The 16,534-nt window shown below is 46.9% G+C and overlaps 1 long non-coding RNA gene across 6 annotated transcripts; it reads left to right on the top strand.

Annotated features, from left to right (window-relative positions):
- The first annotated feature begins 9,656 nt into the window (after nucleotides 1–9,656).
- Nucleotides 9,657–15,061, top strand: LOC103707187 (uncharacterized). 6 transcript variants are annotated; one of them, XR_015987554.2, is made up of 5 exons: nucleotides 9,657–9,839; nucleotides 9,947–10,203; nucleotides 10,685–10,756; nucleotides 11,776–13,823; nucleotides 14,580–15,061. It is a non-coding gene; the product is annotated as an uncharacterized LOC103707187 (long non-coding RNA). The 6 variants fall into 6 exon arrangements; XR_015987553.2 differs by having other exon boundaries at nucleotides 10,685–13,604; nucleotides 13,711–13,823; XR_005511758.3 differs by lacking the exon at nucleotides 10,685–10,756 and having other exon boundaries at nucleotides 11,167–13,823.
- The last annotated feature ends 1,473 nt before the right edge of the window (nucleotides 15,062–16,534 follow it).

Genomic DNA, 16,534 nt, shown 5'->3' with positions numbered 1-16,534 from the left:
ACAAGACTCGAGCTACTTCCTTTTACAGTAGAATGATATCTACCACCGGTTTCACAAGTTATACGAATTTTACGCATGAAAAAATTAACCGTCCACTTTATAATTCTTTTAACCTTTAAGAGAGAGTAAGTTAAAACTCTAATAATCTATAGGAATCTTGACAGCCATTTAGAAGTTAATAAAATTTTTACTACGGTCTACTCCACATCGTATGAGAGCAAACTAAATCTTTGATCTTGGGGTAAAATCAAAAACAAATCCATTGATGGTGGGAAAATCCTCTTATCGTCAATAAAAAGATTTTAGATCCAAATTCATGGAAGTGAGTTGTCAAACCAAGCACTCATCAGGATTATAAGGTAGAAGATGCTTGATAGGAGTGCTATAGTGTTGAAACGTATGTATAAGCAAATGAATCTTTCTTCTTTCCTTTATTATATAATTGAAAGTTATTTCTAGCAATAACTTTCTTCAGAAGATAATTTTTTGTCATAGTAATTTTTCTCCTGTCATTATAAATAATTGTCCTATATTGTGACAACTTTCTTAAGAAGTTAATTTCAATGTTAAACTATTAATATATAGACTCATGTGTAAGTAATAAGTGGTCGGGCATTTCAAATGTTATAATATAAATTATTAATCAAATTCTTATTGGACCTAATATTTTTGACCATTTACTATAGTTCGTCAATAATCAATTATTTTTTAGGTGGAAATAATTAAAAATATTTTTTTATCTTCGCCTAGCCTACTTATCACATTTAATTTATGAATCATTTATTCCAATAAAAATATCGAATAATTTAACCTTTCCTCCTCAAATAAGTTCGCGATTCCTTTCCCCCTTACTTCATTAAACATGGTATTAAAGTTATAGAGATCTTGCTGGTTCGAGTAGCTTAATAAAATTATTTATTTATTATCTTGCTTATTTGTTACAGTAATGTCACATTGATTTTGGTATGCATACGAATGGATATTTTGGAGGACTATTCTTCTAGATTATTATCAATATTTAATGTAACAAATATAAAAATCAACATTTGCGGAGTTCAGCGTCAATTTTTATTTTCTTACAGAAATATTGATCATTATTGTAGAATCTGATTGGCTGTTATAAAATAATGATAACTAATCATGTTATTTACTTGGCATCAATGATAAAGTTTAACCGATAAAATTGTCAAAATGCACCCTTTTAATTTACTATGTCTTTGACCAATATCATCAAAATTTAATCAATTATCACTATTCCAGTACAACATACTAGGATGATGACATGACTCATTGTTCATTCAGATTTTTTTTCAAAAAAAAATGATGAGAAAGAAGAATATGTTACTCGGCATAAAAAGGGTGTCACAGAAACAAAGTATGAAAGACCAAAGATAGAGTTTCAGTTGTGGGATTTATTTTCATCAAAAAAAAAAAGAAAAATTGTAGGACTTCTTCCATTTGGGTAGTGGCAGATTTATTAAATTTCGAAATGGTAGATGGCTCCCTAATTTCTATTATCCAATGTCTTTCCTATTCCTTTTATTAAAAAGGTGCCCCGAGAAAGCTCCCTGGGCACGAGGCCTTGCAATCAGAGGCACTACCCTCCAGGTATATAAGATCACGAGCCTGTATACGGCCTTGCACCATATGGAAAGGTAAACACTTGCCTCTGCTAAAAATAAGTTGGCAGTAATAAGGGTTTCTGATGGGAGGCAAAATGGATCATCCTATTCCAGTACGGAGTCATCAATCTCTTGCCAAGTAAATCTTAAAGCTAAGAAGGCCAAAGAAGCTCCCTCGACCACAAGTGACGACCTCGATAAGAGCTAGGATGATCTCGACCCCACCAAAAAGAACCTCAGCCAGAGGCCAAAGCCGACCTCAGCCCGCTAGAGGCCAGAGCCGACCTCAGCCAGCCAAAAGCCGAGCCGACTTTGTCAAGCACATGTCGCGGCCTCCAAGCCTGCCCGACTTCCCCCGCAACCGTACTTGGCCACGTCATGACCCGGCAACCAAAGGCTATATCCTGCCACGCCCGTCTGGGGCCATACTCTGCCACGCTTATCAAGGATCACACCCCGCCGACACGCTATCTCCAGCTATTGGCCAGCTGATCATATCTCAGCCCGAGATTTCAAGTAATGGCCGTCACCCTCATCCTATAAAAAGAAGGTAAGGAGGGCCCTCGAAAAGGGAGACAAGCTTTACAAGCTTCAACAAGCTCCTATAAGCTACGACAAGCCATTTTAAGCTACAAGAGGCCATGAAAGGCACTCAAAAAACTCCCCTCTCCATAAAAAAGGCCCAGCCAACTTAGCCATCGGAAAGCCTTCGCCGGAATTCCCCGCCAAGACTTTGTGCAGGTACCCCGGAGCGCAGGAAGGTGGCCATTTCCCTTCTTTCTGGCCGGCGTCTTCTTGGAGGTACCCCGGACCACCGGAGGTAGCCCTCTTTCGTCATCCCAGCCGGCGTCCCCTCAGCTCCCTTCCGGCATGGTCGCCCTCTTGCCAAAATTCAACCACAACAGTTTCAATAGGATTCGAACTCATTACTAGCTCAGTTTGTTATTGCTGCACAGTTACCAAGTTAAGCTTGAACTCGACTAAGCCCACAGTTCAGGTTAAAGTGAACTCATGAAATATCCAACTAAACTGGAATTTATACCGGTAAACACAAATTTGATTCAGTCAATTTGATATCTAGTTGAAAGCTTATACAACTTGATTCTTCCTTGGTCAATCCAATTTTTTACAAGATTTTTCACTAATCAAGCCCATTCTATATGATCCAATGTCCTCCACATGCATTTTCTAATTACTGTATAATATAAACAAGTTATAAATCTCAACCTAATAGACCCTAGTCTGTCCCAACTTCCAGGTATCCCCACCAAATCATTAGTTTCCATCCATCGTAGATCGAGCTAGATTATTTATTTAATAAAATTATCAGATTTGGATTTGAATTTTTGATTCGTTTAATATATTGGTTACATTCGATTGATAAATTGTTGATCTATCATGTGTCAACTTATCCGACACAACTAGCTTGCCACCATGGCCACCAAGCCCAAGTAGAAATTGATAGAATTGGGTTGAGTTTGAGTAGGGTTTATTGGGCTAAGCCCGGTCAATACTCAGCTGAGCCTCACATGCGATGCCACGAGAAACGGAATAAATAAAATACAGTGTGTTTCATCACCAGCCACAAGCATGAGCGAGAAAAAGGCTCTTTAGAGTGAGAAACTCTGAGGAGAGAGGAAGTCTGTCAAACCCAACGGCTATCTTCGCCGGCGTCGGCGAGATCTCCGTTGTTGCCTGGTGGACGGGAGATCGAGGTGGGCCTCGCGTACTTGGCTTGGTTGTGTGCTTGCTGTTTCAGGTATCCCAATGGCCCGGAAGAAGGGGAAGCAGTCGATGGCGGGGACGACGAGCTCGGCAGGGGAGCAGGCGGCGGGGTCGTCGACGGCGGATGGCAAGGAACCATCGGGGCTGCCTGCGGTGCCGACGACGAGGACGTGGGCGGAGGTTGTAGCTCAAGGCAAAGGTACGAGCTCGGGGTGGAAAGGGGAGCGACCGGGTGGCCGTGCGCGCCCTGGACCTTGGGTTACTCATAGACTGACGGAGACGGAGGTGGCTCGTTTGAGCCACCACTTCTCGTCGATCGTCGAGCTCCCGGGGGAGCCTATCGAGGTAGCCCGCCGGGAGTGGGAAGGCCTTGCTGTGGTCGGTCGGAGCCTTGGCCGGCGGGTGCCGGTCGAGTGGGTAGCCAAAGATGTGGCTGCCCGGTTGAAGAAAACAGGGGAGGTGGTGGCGGTTACCCTGGCCGAAGACCACTTTGCTCTGCGGTTCCGGTCGCCGGAGGTCCGGGACCGCGCCCTGGTGGAGGGGCCCTGGGTGGTGGCGGGGCAAATGTTAGCCATGGAGCCGTGGACGCCGGACTTTCTACCCAGGGAGTCGCCGGTGAAAACGGTGGTTATGTGGCTACGGCTACCCGGGCTTCCTCCAGAATACTGGTCGACCTCGACCATTTTGGAGATTGCTGCCAAGGCAGGGCGGCCGTTGGCGGTGGATGGTGTCACAGAGGGGCGCCGAGCTATGGGCTTCGCGCGTGTCAAGGTGGCGATTGATGCCTCCGCTCCCCTCCTCCCAGGAATCCGGATCCTCGGGAGGACGAAGGCCCTCTGGCAGCCATTTGTATTCGAAAGCATCTCGGATCTATGCTTTCGGTGTGGTAGAATCGGACACCTTGAGCTTGGGTGCCGGTTCGGGGCTCCGGTGCCGACGGGTGCGAGCCTTCCGGGGGAGGCGGACCCCGGGCCGATCTATGGCCCGTGGTTGGTGACATCTCGCGCCCGGCAGCCGCGGGAGCAAGGGCTGCCGCAGTCGAGGAAGACGGGTGAGACCGTAGCTGGGTCGCCCCCTCCTCGGTCGCCTTCGCCGGGCGCCGAGCCCCCTGCTGGGTTGCCCCCCTCTAGGCCGCCCTCGCCGGTTGCTTCGCCGGTTGCTTCGCCTATCCCTTCGGTGTCCCCGCCGGACCTGGAGGGTTGGCAAAAGCCAACCAAAATGGCCCGTCGCCATTCCCCGCCGGTTGCCTTGGACTCCGGCGGGCAGGTGGAGGGTGTCCCGGAGACGATGAGGGGAAGGATCGGGTCTGGCCAGTGTGATCAGGCCGGGCCAGGCGATCGTTTGGTGGGCCAGCACAAGGGAGCGTCCAAGAAGCGGCCCAGAAACGCTGGGCCGCTGCTGGATCTAGGTCGTTCCCTGGGCCGGGGACGGGCGGGCCACAGGGGAGCCTGCGGGGCACGTGAGCCCCGCGTGGTGCATGTGGTGAACCGCGCGACGGGTTCCCAGGCCCGTCGCGCGGCGGGTAGCGCGTGGCCCAATCTGGCTGGGCCACGCGCGGTGGACTCTGAGAAGGCCCCTGTGGGCCTTCCACTGTTCACAGTCTCTTTGGGCTCTACGGGGCCGGCCATTGGGCCCGATCTGCTGGCCGAGCGGATGGGGTCTAGCGCGCTTGGTTTCCAGTTTATGGCCCAGGTCCCCGGGGTGGCTCTGCTGTCCGAGGTCCCTACCACTCTAGGCCCTCTAGAGTTGGATGTGGGACAGGGGGATGGTGCCTCGAGCGGGCTCGAGTTGGGCGATGCGATTATGGATAGTGGGCCCCCTGTATGTGTAGATTGTCCTATGACGGGCTCTCTGGAGGGGCAGGACGCACCCGCACTTGTGGAGCATGGGGTAGGTGACCCGTGTGGTTCTGAGGGGGCGGCTAGCTGGTCCGCAGATCACTCGACGGTTGTTCAACGGGTGAAGGCGGCAGTGCTGCGAGTTGTGTCTGGGGTTAGTGTGGATGAGGGTCAGCGGGACGATCCTTATCATGAGGTGGTGATGGACCCTGCGGCCCAGAGGGTGGATGTGCCTGTGGCCGACCTCTCGGACTTTTCCCCATGAGGATTCTTGCATGGAATTGTAGAGGGGCGGCGAAGCCGGCCTTCATGTCATCCTTTAGGAGGCTGGTTCAGATCCATAGTCCAGAGATCTGCCTTCTCTATGAAACACGACTATCCGGTAGAGGATTGGGTCGTGTTTTGCGGCGACTTGAGGTTGACTGGGAGTCATATGTAGTTGAGTCTCGAGGGTTGTCCGGGGGCATTGTGGCTTTATGGAAGCGGGGTGTGGCCACAGTCGATGTATTCCATAACTGCTCCCAACAGGTCCTAATGATTATCTCGGAACCTAATGTTGCTCCATGGGTCTTGAGTGGTGTGTACGCTAGTACTAACCATCGGACCAGGAGGGTTTTGTGGGATGAGCTCTCCCATTTACTCGCTCAGGGTCTTCCGACAGCGATAGTGGGGGATTTCAATTGTATCCTGGAGGGGAGTGAGAAACGTGGAGGTAGGGTGTTCACTGACTCTGTGGATAGGAGGGAGTTCCGCGATTTCATCTCGCGTAATGGCCTAGTTGATCTAGGTTTCTCCGGCCCGCAATTCACTTGGTGTAACAACCAGTCCGGTCGAGCCAGGGTGTGGGAGCGGCTTGATAGGGCCGTTGCTTCCACTGACTGGCTCATTAGATTTCCTTCCTACAGGGTTAGTCACCTACCCCGGATTGCTTCGGACCATTGTCCTTTGTTGATTTCGACGGTATCGGTGTCTAGTTACCGGTGCCCCTTCCGGTTCGAGAAGGTTTGGCTGTCCCTCCTCCAATCCTGGGACATTGTCCGAGGAGCTTGGAGTCTACCAGTTCGCGGTGATGCCATGCAGAGGGTTTCACGCAAACTGGAATTGACCAAGCGACGGCTACGACGCTGGAATCGTGAGGTAGTGGGCGATATCTTCAGGAAGTTGGAGGATGTGGAGGCCGCGATTGCTGACCTCCAAAGTAGTGAAGATCAGGTGGGTGTGCTCTCCGAGGCTGATATGGTGAGCCTCCGGGGACTTCTCGCCACTCACCATTCGATCCTGCGTCAACATGAGATCTTCTGGAGACAAAAATCCAAAATTCAGTGGGTCAGAGAGGGTGATCGGAATACTAGTTTCTTTCACCGCTCTACGGTTATCAGAAGACAGAGGAATATGATCCGATCCTTGCGGGATGAGCAGGGCCACCGGGTGGAGGGGGATTCGGCCATTAGCCATATCCTGCTTGAGTTCTTTCGATCTCGTTGGACGGAGGATAGTGGGTCTGATGAAGCCGGCCAGCTCCCGAGGGCCGATTCCCAGATTGATATGACCGAGAACGCTATGTTGGTTCGACCAGTGACGGAGGGGGAGGTGCGTGAGGCTATTTGGGCTCTGGGAGAGGATAGGGCCCCTGGTCCAGATGGCTTCCCACCTTTTTTCTTCCGGAGATACTGGGGTATCGTTCGGAATGCAGTGGTGGAAGCAGTCCTGTGTTTCTTTAGTCGAGCTGGGATGCCTGACGACTGGAAGGCCACATTTGTCACGCTGATACCTAAGCGTCAGGATGCGGCCGAGCCCAGCCACTTTAGGCCGATCAGTTTGTGCACAACTTTATACAAAGTTGTGGCAAGGATACTGATGGAACGTATGAAGCCCCTCCTCTCTAGCATCATCTGTCAGGAGCAGGGTGCTTTTGTGAGAGGTAGGAGTATTTCTGATAACGTCATGGTGGCCCAAGAGATGATGTGGGATCTTCGACGGGCCTCGAAGCGGCGGAGCTTGATGGCTGTCAAGCTGGATATGGAACGAGCTTATGATAGAATTAGGTGGAGTTTTCTTAGGCTAGCTTTGGAGAGTCTGGGGTTCCATGAGACATGGATTGGGTGGGTTCTAGGGTGTGTTCGGGGACCAAGGTTTTCTATCTTGGTCAACGGCTCTCCAACCCCTTTCTTCAGTTCTACCATGGGGCTTCGGCAGGGTTGCCCGCTATCTCCATACTTGTTTATCATTTGTTCTGATGTCCTGTCTCGGTCGCTGCGGGGGGTGTGTGCCTCCGGAGTCCTGGAGGCTTATGTCCCAGCTCCAGGGGCCCCGCCTATATCACATTTACTCTTCGCCGATGACTGCCTCCTCCTGACCCGGGCTCGCGTAGCGGACGCTCGGGCTATCAGGAGGGCTTTGGCTGTCTACTGCACTATATCCGGTCAAAGAGTGAATGCCCAGAAATCCTCCATCTCCTTCAGCCCAAGTACGTCACTCCGGGTTCGACGGGGGATTCGGAGGATCCTGGAGATGCCCGAGCAGGACGGGACCTGGACCTATCTGGGTGTTCCGATCTCAGGTAGGAGATTGCGGGTTTCCGAGTGTACCGAGCTGGTGCAAAGGGTTCAGAGCAGATTAGAGGGTTGGCGGGCTGCGTCCCTATCTATGATGGGCAGAGTCACGCTGATTCGATCTGTTTTGGGGTCTATGCCCATCTACCTTATGGCAAATACGGTGGTGCCAAGGACTGTTCTAGTGAGGATTGAGCGACTCTTTCGGGGTTTCTTATGGGGCTCACTGGGTGGGGGTCGTGGGGTGCACCTGGTGGCGTGGGAGAGTATCTGCCTCCTCCTCAGAGAGGGTGGTCTTGGGGTGGTGTCTCTCATGGAGAGACGAGAGCAGCTCCTTGCCCGGCATGCCTCCCGTTTCATCCTGGAGCCGCAGGGGTTTTGGAGCCGGATCATGACTATCCGTTATGGGGGGGCAGGTCCTGGGGGCTGGGCCCGAGGAGCGCGGAGATGCTCCTTTCTATGGCGTGAGATAGCGAGGTACTTGCCATTGGTGTCTAGTCACACCCGATGGCTGATAGGTGACGGGCGTAGCATTGATGTGGCCGGGGACCCATGGGTCGATGGCCTTCCTCTGAGGCTTTGGCCGACTATGGTTAGTGTCGAGGCTGGGGAAGGTCTACGGGTCTGTGATCTCATGACTCCCGGGGCGGCTGGCTGGGATGAGATTCGGTTGGCCAGTCACTTCGGGCAGCATTTGGCGGAGCGGGTCCGCTCACTCTCTTTCCCACAGAGTGGGGGACCTGACGTATGTGTGTGGAGGTCCTCGTCCAGATCCAGGGTCAGGATGGGCGACCTCTCCCGCATCATTAGACGGGAGTATGAGCCTGGCCCATATTGTGTCTGGATCTGGCGATTGAAGCTTCACCCGAGGGTAGCGTTGTTCCTTTGGAAGGTGGTCTGGGACCGTCTTCCTACGAGAGCTGTACTTGGAGGTCGAGGTATGAGGATCCCATTGGTGTGTGAGGATTGTGGTGTGGCCGAGACAGTGGACCATGCCCTGTTTCGGTGCTCATGGGCTAGGAGTACTTGGCGTCTGGCAGGGGTCCCACAGGAGGTATGGCACTGTAGGGACCTGTTCTTACAGGCCATGCGTCAGGGCTCGGAGTCCCCGGTGCTTCGTCAGGAGATTGTTCGAGCGAGCTGCACTGCCTACCAGATCTGGCTGGCTAGGAACGCTCGCACTTTCGGCGAACGACGTATGTCGCCGCGATTTGTGGTCGAAAAGGCACGCGTTCAGGCGGCAGAGCTGTGTTACACTATCCCTGTTGAAGGGACCTTGATAGCTCGGGACATCTGGGGTTCCCATTCTGCTTCGGCAGCCTTCCGTACGGTGTTTTTCACCTGGGAGCCCCCACCCCCGAGTTTCCTCAAGGTCAACTTTGATGGGTCTGTTCTGGATAGTGGCACACGGGGTGGCGCGGGTTTTGTTATTCGGGACCCGTCTGCCAGGGTGGTGGCTGCCGGTGGCAGTCAGTTATTTGACACTTCGGTTCCGTGTGCGGAGCTGAGAGCAGCCTGGGCGGGTATTCGCCATGCCCGGTGCGTCTTACAGGCTAGGTCCATCATACTGGAGGGTGACTCAGCCACTGTCATCAGTTGGATCCAGAGGGGTCCAAGGGGTGGTGGTAGTGATCATCCTTTGCTTCGTGACATTTGGGCTATGGCGAGGGATGGATGGGCCTTTCAGGCCAGGCATATTTACCGTGAAGGTAACGGCGCCGCGGATTGGGTAGCTGCGTATGTAGCTTGTCACTCCGGAGGCACCTTGTGGATTGATGATGGGGAGTTGCCTTTGGCACTTCGAGGTATCCTATTTTTTGACCTTATTGGGTGTATCCGTTCCCGTCGAGTATGATACCCGTTTTAGCAAAAAAAAAAAAAAAAAAAAAAAAAAAAAACAACGGAATAAATCATCGAATTGGAATGATGAGGGGAAGAGCGGCAGGCCATGGCGATGCCAAAGGGTTCGGGCGATGTCCAGCTCGCCGCCGTCGCGGGCTACGCCGTCTGATTCCAGGAATCCAACCACGCGGCTCTCGAGTGCGACCCAGGCCATCTCCGCTCCCGTCCGCCGCTTTGTGTCTAAGGGCCAGCTCTCTCAGGTGCTCTCCTTACTGTTCTTAACTTGTGGTCTGCCACTACGGTCTAAGAGAGTGGCAGTAGAAAGCTTCGGAGTCTTGAATTAATCGGTTTGTTTTCACTTGTTTAGGTAATCCAGCAGGATTCGTGCTGGATTTTCTTCTCGATTCGTGGACTGGATCGCCCATCAGGGCATAGCCCATATCAACCAAACACCAAACACCCCCCGAGCATTGATGTGGGAGGGAAAAAAAAAAAAAGAATCCTGCTAGATGACGCAAACAGGCCCTTAAATTGCTTGATCTCAGAGATTTGATGTGAATTGGAACTATAAGAAAGACGAAGTGAATGAGTTTATTGCATGAACCTACACAGCAACAACATAAGGTAAAAAAATGGCAATTTTTCCTTATGCATTTGGAAGGCTTATCATCAGTATACATCAGTAGACGTAACGTAAACAAAATAAAACCAGAGAATTGACATTTCAGATGACGATGATGGCTTTCTTTCATGTTACATCCGTAAACAAAATAAAACCAAAGAATTGACATTTCAGATGACGATGATGGCTTTCTTTCATGTTACATCACTTGTTATGTTGATGTAGTTGAGATAATACTTTCACAGCTAACATTCTAGGCTTAATTTGTTGGGTAATTCACTTTGCATGCCTAATTCTTTTTTGCTTTTATGCAGATCTTACTAATTAGTAGAGTACTTGCTGCATTTTCACTGAAGCATTCCATCATTCATTTCCAAACAAGTTTTTCCTATGGAACATCAAAATTAGGCCTTTTTAGATATCATTAGTAAATATGAAGATGTTCTATGTAGGAATTCTTTATCTTGACTGCATTTTTGTCAGGTATTGAGTAAGCCTCTTTATCGACATAATGTTCAGATGATGTTTAGTTGAGATAAGCTCTACGTTTCTGCAGTAAGTAAACTACCTGAGGCCTACTTTTCAAGTCTTCTGTCTGGATAAATAACTCCTGATGGTTATTTAGGGATGCATAATTGGAGTACTTTTGAATAGCTTGACAGCTATTTCACTTATTCGTAACTATGTGCGCATTATAATTTTTATAAATGCTTGACAATTTGCAGTAGGTAAATATGTTGCATCTTGTTCATTGAATTCTCTCATCAAACCCATGTTTGGGAAATCACATCGTTTTCTTGGAGACTTGGGCACATTAGTAAATTAGAATCCTGCTTGATCACTTATTGTTCCAAATATGCTGTCAACGAACCAAGTAGTGTCAAGAATTCTCATGTTACTAAGTTTGCCTTAACTTTTTGTCCTGAAAGCTCATTCTTCTGCTGTGTTTTTCATTGGGTTCACAGCTTCTAGGTGCTGAATCTGTAAACCGTCTGAATTGTACTCCAAATTTAAAAGATCTAGAAAATGCAGATGTTATAATTGAAGCAATTGTAGAGCCTAAAGACATAAAGAAGAAATATTCAATCTCTATCACTTGTCTTGCTTCTGCGACTACCGACCAACCCAGGTTTTTGTCATTGCCTTATCTGTTGCACGTAAGATAGGCTCACTGGATTATTAACAAGGTCTACTGAACACCATGTCTACTTTAATTAAATTTTGCCTGTTATGAATCATAAACGGAGACAGCAGGCCTTAATTTGTTGATTGTATGAATTCTGATAATAATACATGTTTATAATTTCGGTACACATATCTCGGTCACATGTTGACTATCTATAGCATATTTGCATACACACCCAGAGTTGTGAAGAAGATCAAATGCATTTACAGGCTCCTATTTTTGTCACGCGAGATACTCGGCGGATGCCTTTGCCTTATGAGTTATGGCAACAGGAATCTTTTATTTCTGATTGGTGCTTAATTAGGATTGTTTTAAAAACTCTAGTTTTTCTCTGGCTGATGTTGACTCTCTGCTGAGCAAATTAATATAGTACTGGCATATTCTCTAGGCTTCAGAGTGAAGAGACTCATTTATTGAGGTCTTTGGTTGGCGCCTATTCAGAATAATCTCTTGAGTATTGACAAAGCCTCGTCGAATGGTCGATCTTGTTTTCCAATGTGTTATGCTCGTGAGATTATTTCCTTCTAATTGATGAAGCTACTACTCCAGAATTTCAAAAACACTTAGCTGGCCTTCTAACTGATGAAGATACTACTCCAGATTCCAGAAGAAAATGCTTGGCTGGGCTTGTGTTATGCAGGATTTTGAGGCAGTCTAGGAATCACCAGAAGCATGTTCTTATTTTTCCTGCCAGACAACTCATGAAAAAAAGTGATGCCTAGAAATATTCTCCAGTTGAATAATTTTATTTTGGGTGCCAGACACACTACAAAGGCATCTTCTTTTTGAAGTTACTAGTTCATTTTGAGCTTCACTATCTAATTTATCCTGCTAAATAATGCTTCTACATATTATCAAGTGTAACTCTTCATCATTGCATGAGATTTTATGGTTAGTGGTTCAGTTCATCGTGATTTCTTTTTCTAGAGATGCACTACACCAGTAACTCCAAAGGTATCATACACATTAGCAATTGAATGTCTGACTTCGCTACTAGTTTTGCCAATGGGTGCTATAAGGATAGGAATAACAAAATATATCTTGCATGACTGATTGATTTCATATGGATGATTACAACATAATTTAATCAATAATCACTTTCATTCCACACATACCATATGATAAAGTACTAGTCATTATAATTGCACTGCAAAATAAGAAGAGCATATTCAAGAGAATGAGAAATTAAAATTAGAGAATGTGAAAAGAAAAGAAGAAAATGGGATATAAAGAATTGACTATGGAGTAAAAGATAGACCAACATAGTTACTCCAGATTGATTTGTTTAGACTCATTGACTTTGTTTATACATGCATGGGACCATCAGCAGATATATCTTTCTAATCAAAGGATGCACTTGCTACAGTTTTTGCATGGTTTTAAAGCTTATTGAGTCTGTTTCTGTCATTCTGTGTTAACATTTTTGTGGTTTTTGTGACTTGATTTTGGAAAGTTACTTCCTTGGAACTGCAACAATGAACATTATAGCAATCAACACAGATACATGGGATTATTTATGTTGCTGGAAATTGGACCCGAGGGCAACCACGGGCTGAGAAGGAGGAGCTCTGGCAAGAGTGGCGCGTCGGCGGGCTGCGTCCTCCGAGGGACCTGCAAGAAGCCGGTGGCCGGGGCTTCCGGCGGCGGCCCTCCGATGCTTAAGTCAGAGGGGGGCTTAATTTTGGGGAAGGAGATGGACTGTATGTAGAAGTCCGAAGCCCCCTTTTTAGAAGGAGAAGCTCCCCTTTTTATAGGACGGGTGCCAGGTTACCTGAGATGTGACTGGGCGAATTAATGAATTACCGTCATGATTGGGCGTGGTCGTGCGCATTAATGAGCTGGCGTGGGCAGCTGAATAAGACGGAGTGGCGCATTAATGAGTTGCTGTGGATGACTGGACGAGATTGAATGAGTCAACGAATTGCCGTGGATGGCCTGAGACTTTAGGCTGGTTGATATGCCGTGGCGTGGCCGGCAAGCAAAGCATTGTGCGGTGAGACTACTGCAGGGCGTGGCCGCAGCATGTGGACGATGAGCTCGGCCTTCTGGCCTCGGCTTGCATGAGCTCGGTCTTCTAGGCTCGGCCTGCATGAGCTCGGACTTCTGGGCTCGGCCTTCTGAGCTTGGTCTGCATGAGCTCGGCCTGCCGTCGGATTCGGGTGTTCTGATTATATTTATGGGATGGTCCATTTTTCCCCCAACAATTTATGATGTTGGGTATCTGTATATCAGCTAACAAAAGCTTATTTGTTCAACACTAAACACAAGTACAGAGTAGTTGAAGTAAGTTTACATTTTAAATAATGGCTATTGTATATTGCAGGTGATGGACGTGCACTTTATGAACCCCCTTCCATAATGTAATTGATTGAGATTGTGAGAGGAGCAGACAAATTGGACGCGGTCTTTCTGAAAATAAAAGTCTTGGCACAAAAGGTAAGCACTAGAGTGTTTCCAACCCACCTGCATGGATCAACAAGTCTTTTCTTGCTTTCGGTGAACTTGCATAACCCACTAGAACCTCGAGGTTTGTAGATGTTAGGTTATTGTGGTAACAAATGAGGAAGAGCCATAGATTTCTTTTGAATTAGTAATTTATGGGCTGATTTATTAGTTGACAGAGAACCTAAAAGATCCATTTGATTTGTAATTGTGACTGTCCTTTTTCTAAAACAAACACTTCTTAAAATATTGCTTATTATATTTAACCTTCAAATCTCTTATATCTCGATTGCTATGTACGAATGCAATAGCGTCGCCTTTAATCAATCTTGTATGTAAGGGGTTGATCAAATCAAAAGTTTTCTTTTCGGTAAGTCTTTGATCAGGATAGCTTTCTATCCGAAAAGAATCAAATGGAGCGACAGAAGGCAGAGATGTTGTACAAGTAGAAATTTACCTTCGCAAAATTTTTAGCTTTTTTTTAGAAGATTTCTGCTAGTAATATCTATTTTAGGAAAAAGCATCTTACAAGGTTTAGAAAGAGGAACGAATCAAATTGTGTTAAGACGGATTTCACATTATAAATAGAGGCTACGTACCTCATGTTTTTAATCCTTAATGAAAGAAAAGAGATTTTAGCTGTATTTTCGAAATTCTTCTATCTTCTTTTAGTTATTTTTTGAAAGATTTGAGGTGAGTGGATTGAAGAAAATTTTTTTTCTCTCCGATCGGATTGGTTGGAGCCTGCAGACTTCATTGGTTTAGATGTATATCTTTCAATACCGAAGGTGCTTCATGAAGGACTCGGGGACAGCAAGCAAAATCCTAGCCCGCTCCTTGTTTAGTACGTTGATGCTGGTCGCTTGGGAAGGGGGCGAGGGATTGGCGTCTACACCAACCACAAAAAACCTGCAGCAAAACCATTATCCTTGCTCTGAAATCCTTGAGGAAGATTAAAGCTAGAAATGAAAGGAATCTTGAGGGCATGTTGGAGCCTGAATTGGGGCTGGGAAAGAAGATATCTTCCTCTGACTGAAAACAATAACAGGGAGTATATTGCTTTCGGTGTCTATCTGGAAGGCAGTCATGTATGCTCAGAGGAAGACAGGATAAATGCAGGTTGGCTTATCAATTCCTAATTGATGTTATAAAGCATGTATTTTTTCTGATGTTCCCTTGGCAGAGAATATTTATTTATACTGTAAAAAAAAAAAAAGTCTTCTGAAGCCAAATGCTCTTAAATGCTCTTGAATGTGCGGTTGAATAGGAAGAGAGAATTTTTTTTCTCCCTCCTATTTCATAAAGTTTATCAAGGTCATGAAAATAGTTTGAATTTTTCAAAATTCTTGCATGCATCTCTGAGAAGAGTGGTATGGCCAAACATCATCCCAGAAACGAATCCACGTACCATTGCCTATCCAAAGTCTGGCCCAAGTTCTGCCTAATGAAAGTCTATGTACAAAATAAGACTTTTCCAAATGCACAATATTTAAGGGGTTGGGTTGCCCGATCCATTTTAGCCATTGGAGAGGTACTTAGCAGTCATAGACTGCATTTAATTGTTGTTCTAGATGAATTTCACAAAAGAGCTCGTGCACTTGGACATTCTGAACCATTAGGAAGATTGTCTTCTAGGCTTATGTTCTTGATCCTTTTATGTTTTCTTGGTTGCCCTTCTTGAATATTTTGAAGTGCAAGGGGATTGTATGATGTTAATTTCTTTCGTGTTGCTACGAGAAGGATTCTTCACTATTAATTCCTGGTAATGAGATAATAATTCTTAAACAACCATACTTCAGCGCAGATAGATAGATAGATAGATAGATAGATCAGCATTCCAAAGACATCCATCATGCATACTTTTCTTGAAGCCTGTATTGAGTCCCAGGGTCCCCCCTACTGTGTCTGCTCTGAGGCCTATAGGCTTGGCGGCCTGCCTCGGTCTTCTCTGTTGTACTGGCTGAGTGAGTCCACTCGTGGTTGTAGGACCCTACTCAACCTTTGCTCCATGAAATGGTAGTGAGCCGGTCACCATTGTCCTCAAAAAGGAACATGACATAATGAAATTGTGAAGAGTATGGTAGTTGAAGGATGAAACTAAATTGTATCTTCCTAAAATATTGTTGAGATGTTTTGGAATCGACTACAGCCGACAGAGAAGACTGGCCAATTAGACCTTTCCATGAAACCTCCATCCTATCACAAAGCCCCCCACGTGGCCTATCCAAAAGCTCGCAAAGTTCTTCGAATTTCAAAATCCTCTCTCAGCTAGCAACAACTTGGCTATGATAGCAGACAGTTTTCCAAATCACGCCTGTGAGACGCGCAAAGCATGGTATGTGTGTGAAACAATCTCACGTAATCCTCGGAGCGTGTGATGGTTTGCCTGAGATGGCTGATCTGTATGCATGAATCCCTTGGTGATAGTCACTGGCTCTCGTCTATACAATCTAATTTCGAGAAACTCTCCACATAAGTGTTCTCGAGCTCTTATACGTCTTCGATCATTCTCGCAACTTCTATTGTTTTTCGAGAGTTATTCTGACTTAGGCATCAAAGCGTGCTAGTTAGATATTCTTTGACAAGAAAGCTTCTTGGTGTTTGTTGTTTCAGGGCCGATGTTGGAGCGAAGCTCGAACACGATCTCAACTTCCCAATGCTATCTCGCACATGCCTCGACTTTCCGCCGATCTTCACAGCCTGAA

Source organism: Phoenix dactylifera, chromosome 1 (genome assembly GCF_051530095.1).
Source record: "Phoenix dactylifera cultivar Ajwa chromosome 1, Ajwa_hap1_PhDact_Kaust_v1.1, whole genome shotgun sequence".
Lineage (NCBI taxonomy): Eukaryota > Viridiplantae > Streptophyta > Magnoliopsida > Arecales > Arecaceae > Phoenix > Phoenix dactylifera.
The sequence above is the reverse complement of the archived record's forward strand: the minus strand, read 5'-3'. Positions and strand labels throughout refer to the sequence as shown.